Source organism: Nuphar pumila, chromosome 5, assembly GCF_984573655.1.
Source record: "Nuphar pumila chromosome 5, dmNupPumi1.hap1.1, whole genome shotgun sequence".
Taxonomy (NCBI): domain Eukaryota; kingdom Viridiplantae; phylum Streptophyta; class Magnoliopsida; order Nymphaeales; family Nymphaeaceae; genus Nuphar; species Nuphar pumila.
The window spans coordinates 72,538,047-72,545,666 of record NC_143253.1 but is presented as its reverse complement, the minus strand read 5'-3'; the positions used below and the strand labels follow the sequence as shown (position 1 = coordinate 72,545,666).

General features: G+C 42.8%; 1 pseudogene; it reads right to left on the bottom strand.

Moving 5' to 3' along the window:
- Positions 1–1,691: 1,691 nt before the first annotated feature.
- Positions 1,692–2,270, bottom strand: LOC149837758 (benzyl alcohol O-benzoyltransferase pseudogene; annotated as a pseudogene).
- Between the last annotated feature and the right edge of the window lie 5,350 nt (positions 2,271–7,620).

The following is a 7,620-nucleotide window of genomic DNA, read 5'->3' as shown; positions in this document are numbered from 1 at the left end:
CATATATTCATGCGATAACTCATTGTCCACTATCCTACGGTACATCCATTCACGGTTTGCAGTCATTCTGTCGTATGATGTTACGAATAGTATCCTAACGAATTAAGAAAAAAACAATCAGAATGCGACGATGAAGAAAATATCAAATTTATCATGCAATATACTATGTCAAACAATAACAAGAATTTTGATGCATGCATTGATAACTTAATATTTTCATGTGCAAACTATTAATGACATGATACAATCATTTGAAGCATGCTTTTATTATAAAATTTCACATGGAAGTCAAAATCAAATTGAAAGTAACTACATGCAAGCATGGATACAATTACATCAAACATTGCAATACATCATAATCATTCATATCAAATAAATGACAAACATGTACCTGTAGCAAACACACTTCAATATCTCACTAACTACTACCATGCTTAGCATGGACTCCGTACTCCAAAAATAAGAACACTTCCATATTTCTACATTAAAATCATGCTCAGCATGATCTCCGAACTCCAACAAAGCAGTCCTAGATATCAACAACTAAGTGAGTGTGTGAACAATAAAGTGCTGCATTCAATAAATTAAATAACATGTGATACGTTTGCATCACTTACTCACCACGGGTATTTACCCGATTTGCATTGTTTTTGTCATTTACTTACCACAGGTGGCCGAGCACGAGTTGGTTCCGTTGAAAAATCTGCACAAAAACAAAACAAATTAAGTAACAAACTAACTAATCATGAAACAAGATGAAACACTAACTAAAAAAATTAAAACAAATTAAAACAACTCTAACTAATTGAAAGAAGAGAAAAGAAAAATAGTATATATGTTAAGCCAAATCTAACTAGAAGATGCTAATTTAACAAACCAGCTATAACATGTTGAACCAGTCGACTAACATAAAGTCATAGACAATTTCTAATCTGAACTACTTAGCAAAGGAATAGTAAATCAATCAATTAGTTTACTAGAAAAGATGTGAACTCCGTTTAACCACCACTATCATAAAGAATTCAAATAGCCCTAATCTAACTAACTGATTGTGAGAACATTAAATACCAATCTATCTAAGAAAAATATAATTATAAAAGACTAATAGATTGAAATACTCTAACTAACCAGATTTCAAGAAAACAAATTGAAGTAAAACTAACTACCAGTAGACATTAACAAACTAACAAATTGAACAACATGGACAACTTGTATATATACATTACAAAAAAAAAATCAACTTAAAATCCATATGGACAACATATATGCAAACTACACTTAAAACCATATGGACATCTTATATACACATATTACAAATTTTTTTTCAAGCTAATCACATGGACAACATAGGGATCACATAATAACTTTTTTTTTTTTTAAAAAGAGATCACATGGGCAGCATAGGTATCCATAACAAAAATTCTTTTCAAAACAGATCACATAGGCAACGTAGGTATCTCATAACAAATTTTTTTTAAAAAGAGATCACATGGGCAGCATAGGTATCCATAACAAAAATTCTTTTCAAAACAGATCACATAGGCAACGTAGGTATCTCATAACAAATTTTTTTTAAAAAGAGATCACATGGGCAGCATAGGTATCCATAACAAAAATTCTTTTCAAAACAGATCACATAGGCAACGTAGGTATCTCATAACAAATTTGTTTGGCAATGAATTGATCTTTATTCACAAAGCAGATAAGATAAAAACAGGTTCTGTGGACTTTTGATCCGGGGCGGGTCCGTACAACATCTTTTTGAGCTCCCGTTTAAAGATCTTCATAGCTGGAGTAGGCAAGGAAATCGGGATCACCATCCCTTCTCCCCCTTCGTTATTCTTGGAGTTGACGTAGAAGCTAACCAAGCCGGGGATTGGGCCGTCACTGCCCTTGGCTGGACCGCCGTACACCGGCATTCCCCAGCCGAGGTCCAGCTCGCTGAACCCGGCATGCCTGATGTCCGAGACCACGAAGGTGCGGACCACCGTGATGTTAGGCCGGCCCTTGAGCACCATGAGGTCCGCCACTGACCTCATGTACTCGTCTGTCACCTCCTCCTTGGCCTTCTTCACGAGCTCCACCGCATAACCTAGTGGGTTCGCACAGAGCTTCGCCGCTATCGAGACAGCTGCCGGGATTACTATCAGGCATTGCCGTAGTACCCCTGCGGCAGCGGCGGAATGTACTGGGACCGCGCGTTGAAGATGCACAACAGGCGAACCTCCTCCTCCGGATCGGGCTGGAGGCCGGCAGTGCGGCACCGCCATAGGCAGGGGGTCGACCCCCCTTGCCGGAAACGCAGGGGGTCGACCCCCCCTGCCGGAAAGCACGGCAGGGGGTTAAACCCCCTCCGTTTCCGGCAGGGAAGGGGCGTACCCCCTGCGTTTAGAAGAAGAAGAAGAAGAAGAAGAAGAAGAAGAAGAAGAATATTACCTGCGCTTCGCCGGACGGTGGCGGGAGGTTGACGGGGAGCGGCAGCTGGCGAGCGGCGGCTGGCGAGCGGTGGACGGGGAGCGGCGGCTGGCGAGCGGCGGTGGCCGGACGGTGGCGAGAGCCGACGGGCGGGAGGGAGCAATACAGAGAAACAGGGAAAAGAGAAAGAGGGATGGGATTAGGGATTTACGCGATATTTAGCGACGGCTTAGCGACGGAAACATTCCGTCGCTAAACCGTCGCTAAATCAAAATACAAAAACCGCGACGAAATATATACTGTCGCTAATCCGTCGCTAATGAGCGACAGATTAGCGACGACAGAGTTCCCTCTCTAAATCCGTCGCTAAACTGGTGTTCTTGTAATCAAAAGTAGCGACAAAAACATGCAGTCGCTAATCCGTCGCTAAGTAGCGACAGATTAGCGATAAAAGTCGTTTCTTCGCTAATCCGTCGCAAATTAGCGACAGATTCTATCTCTAGCTAATCTGTCGCTAAGTAGCGACGGGAAAAATCCGTCGCTAATTTCCGTCGCTAATTAACAATTTTCTTGTAGTGAATGCGCCAATCACCTTTTCAGATGAGGACCTTCCAAAGCCTCATTCCTTTCACAATAATGCTCTTTACATTGTCGTTCGAGTCAGAGGAATGACGGTTCTCCATGTGTTGGTCGATGGAGGCAGTAGCCTCAACATATGTCCCGAAATGACCGCAAAGGCATTAGGGATCAAGGACGAGGAATACATTCCAGATCATATCACTATCTATGGGTTTGACAATCATGGTCAAACAGCCAAGGGCAAGATATTTCTGGAGGTGTTTATCAACTATTCAGTGCATTCAGTGCTTTTTCACGTGGTTAATGTACCACCAACCTACAACTTGCTGCTCGGTAGGACGTGGATTCACAATGCTAATGCAGTGCCTTCTACCCTCCATCAATGTGTAAAGTGGTCAAAAGGTGGAATGATTACCACAATACTGGGAGAAGACCCAGAAGAAAGGCTCCCGCAGCCCATGATTCCTCGGCCATCATTCAATGCAGATATTCCCAGCATCAGGGAAAGTGAAGAGATCAATCTCGGGGAGAATCGAGAAATACTTCAGGCACCATCAAAGCCATCTCTGCACACAGTAGCCACGACACAATGGAAAGGTCCTCAATTCTTCAAGGTTGGAGGTCGAATCGACTACAGCACCATTAAGGATCATCCCTTGTTTTCTCAATTCATGAAATCAAGAAAGGGATTTGATTTACTCCTGAAGCATGGCTATCAACCCTTCAAGGGACTCGGCAAGAATGAAGATGGCCGCATCGAGCCAATGATCCAGAAACATCGTCCCCACAGGGCAGGATTGGGGTTCTCCGGAGGAAGCTCATCAAGAAAGACTGTTTTTGTCAAAGGGGCACAATGAAGACCATTTGTTATTTCCTTTTTATTCTTTTCCAAATAAATGTCTCATTTTACCAATGTCATTGATCCATTCAATCAATAAAATTCCAAGCTTCTTTGTCTATCCGGATGCCATCTACTCCCTTTTTGTCTGTCTCATCATTTTATAATTCAATGCCATTTTATGTATGGTTCTCTTCAAATGATTGCTTGTCTTACTATAGGCCAATTTGTCTGAACCAAAATTTCTTCTCCAAAATTTCAGAATGACTTCTCGGACAATCAAGAAGCTCGTTCTCAATCCCAAGGCCTCTCAAAAGTCGACAACAATTCACAGGATCAAAGCAAGCACCGGAAATGACAAGAGTGCAAAGCAGTCTGATGATTATGCGGAATATGGTCAGTCTCTTCAGGAATTACCGGAGTTCGCCGCAGTTCAGAAGCAGGACGAACCATCTCCTCTAGTACAAGATCCAACTGAAGGTGTCAATATCGGTTCAGAGGAAGATCCAAAAATTCTCCAGATCGGAACCAGTCTAAGTCCAGAAGAAAAGAAAAGGCTTACAGATTTTCTCAAGCGGCATGAAGAAGTGTTCGCATGAACATATGAAGACATGCCGGGCTTAGACCCCAAATTAGTCGAACACCGTCTTGTCTTAAAGCTGGATGCTAAGCCAATCAAGCAGAAGCTGAGAAAAATGGATCCCAGAATAGAACAACAAGTCAAAGAAGGACTCGAAGATTTGCTCAAAGCAGGATTCATCCGAGCTATTGACTACCCGGATTGGTTAGCCAATATCGTCGTTGTCCCAAAGAAAAGCGGCAAAGTAAGGATCTGCATAGACTTCAGAGATCTCAACAAGGCAACTCCGAAGGATGACTATCCACTTCCAAGCATCGATCTTCTAGTCGATAGCACGGCAGGACATGCCATGTTCTCTTTCATGGACGGATATTCCGGCTACAATCAGATCAAGTTGGCCGCCCGCGACCAATCCAAAACTTCCTTCACTACGCCTTGGGGCACTTTCTGCTATACAGTCATGCCTTTTGGGCTCAAGAATGCTGGAGCAACGTATCAACGGGCAATGGCTGTCATCTTCCACGATCAGATGCGCAAAATCATGGATGCGTATGTTGATGATATTCTCGTGAAATCTAAAGAGGAAGAAGATCACCTCAAAGCACTTGATCAAGTCTTTAAAAGACTTATTCTTTACAAGTTAAGGCTTAACCCGCAAAAGTGTGTCTTTGGAGTCGAATCAGGCAAACTGTTGGGTTTTCTGGTCAGTAAAAAGGGAATTGAAATTGACCCAGCCAAAGCAAAGGCTATCATTGATATGCCACCCCCGAAGAATCTCAAAGAGCTACGTAGCCTTCAAGGACGTATGCAGTCAATCCGGCGATTCATTTCCAATTTGGCGATGAGATGTGAGCCCTTCAACTACTTACTCAGAAAAGGAGTTAAGTTCGAATGGGGACCCGAGTGCCAGCAATCGTTCGATCGAATCAAGAAGTATCTTCTTAATCCTCCCATCCTGAAGCCGCCAGAATTGGGAAAACCTCTTCTGTTATACATCTCAGTCAATCAAGTCGCATGCGGCGGATTCTTGGCACAATACAAAGAAGGCAGCCTGATAGAGCACGCCATTTATTACGTGAGCAAGACTTTCATAGATTATGAAAAGAGATACTCTCAAATAGAGAAGACCTGCCTAGCTCTGGTATGGATGTGTCAGAAGCTAAGACACTACCTGTTGGCATCAGAGGTCAAAATCCTGTCTAAACTCAATCCTCTCAAGTATATCTTAGAGCAACCTTTCCTCAGCGGACGAGTCGCAAAATGGCAAGTCTTACTGATGCAGTATGACCTAGAATATGTCTCGCAACAATCAATCAAAGGACAAGCAATTGCAGATCAATTGGCGGATTTTCCTCTGGCCGAAGAAGAGAAAGTCGAAGATGACTTCCCTGATGAGCAAATTTGCAATATCCAGCAATCTCCAGTCTGGAATTTATTTTTCGATGGTTCTAAGAACATGGCCGGAATAGGCATCGGAATTTTAATAATCACTCCAGAAAAAGAGATGATTCCGTTTTCCCTCAAGTTAGATTTTCAATGTACTCACAACATGGCTGAATATGAAGCCCTGATTCAAGGTCTAAGGATTCTATTAGACTTCAATGTCAAGAGAGTACATGCCTACGGTGACTCACTACTTGTTGTCAATCAAGTTCGAGCCGAATGGCAGGTCAAAGATCAGAAGCTATTTCCCTATCAGAAAATTGTTTCAGCTCTTATCAGCAAGTTTGAAGAATTCCAGCTCTTCCATATCAAGAGAGATTTTAATCAAGTGGCCGATAGCCTAGCCAGTTTAGGCTCCATTATGGCATTCAAGAATAGAGAATCTTGTCGCTCTTTTGAAATTGGCAGACTTGACCAACCTGCCTTCATTCCAGCGGAACAGGTAAACCAGGCTAAACAAAAGAAGAAGCCTTGGTATTACAACATCAAAACTTTCTTAGAAACCGGTGAGTTTCCTCCAGAACTCTCAAAGAAAGAGCAACGAGCAATCCAGCGTATGTCTACTCGATACTTCATTTTGGCCAATGTCCTCTATCGTCGTGGATTTAGTTCAGAGTATTCCAGATGCTTAGATGAAGATGAGGCCAAAGAAGTCGTGCGAGAAGCACACGAAGGCATTTGTGGTGGCCACGTCGGCTACCAAACCCTTGTCAAGCAAATCATCAGAGCAGGGTACTATTGGAAGACTATGCAACAAGACTGTTATCATTATGTGAAGAAATGTGTACAATGTCAGATACATGCACCTTCCATCCATGCTCCGGCAACTTATTTACAGTCTGTTGTCTCTCCATGGCCATTCTCCATGTGGGCCTTCGATGTCGTAGGTCCCATCACTCCTTCAGCTTCAAATGGCCACAAATATTTCCTTGCCGCAACAGAATACTTCACCAAGTGGGTAGAAGCCATCAGTCTCCGCACAGTAGAAGGCCGACACGTGGTCTCTTTTATTCACAAGAACATCCTTTGTCATTTCGGCGTCCCGCATGACATTGTGTCAGACAACGGCAGTCATTTCAAGAATGAAAAGATGAAGACATTCTGCTCAAAATTCAAGATCTATCACCATTTTTCCACTCCATATTATCCTCAAGGGAATGGTCAGGCAGAGGCCACCAACAAGATTTTAATTCGTATCTTGGAGCGAACTGTGGAAACAGGCCGTGACTGGCATGAGAAGATCCACGATGCACTGTGGGCCTATCGGACCACCATTCAAATCATTGATTAAAGAATCAACAAGGATTCCAAAACAAAACAGATTTTGGGTCTTTCACGACAACATCAAATGGAGGCATGCCAATGGAGATTTTTCTGTGACTCAAATGAGATCTTCAGTGTGTTAGAAAAGGCATTCATGCCAGCTCAGATCTACTGATCTTTCACGGTAGATCAGAGCTAATTCACGCTGCAGATCAAATTAGAAAAGGATTTCACGGTTAGCAGAACAGGTTTTTACGACAAATCAGAGGAAGTCCGGCCATTGCAAATGAGTACACCAACGAATGCTACCCCATCAGAACTGGTTTATGGAACAGAGGTAGTATTGCCGCTACATGTTCAGAAGCCCGCTTTGAAATTTGCTTCACTTCTGCAATTACCTCTTGATCAATACCAGCAGCAGCGACTAGTGCAGCTAGACTTACTCGACGAGAGAAGACTAAAAGCAGCAGAGCATGCTCAATCCTATCGCCAGAGAGTAGCC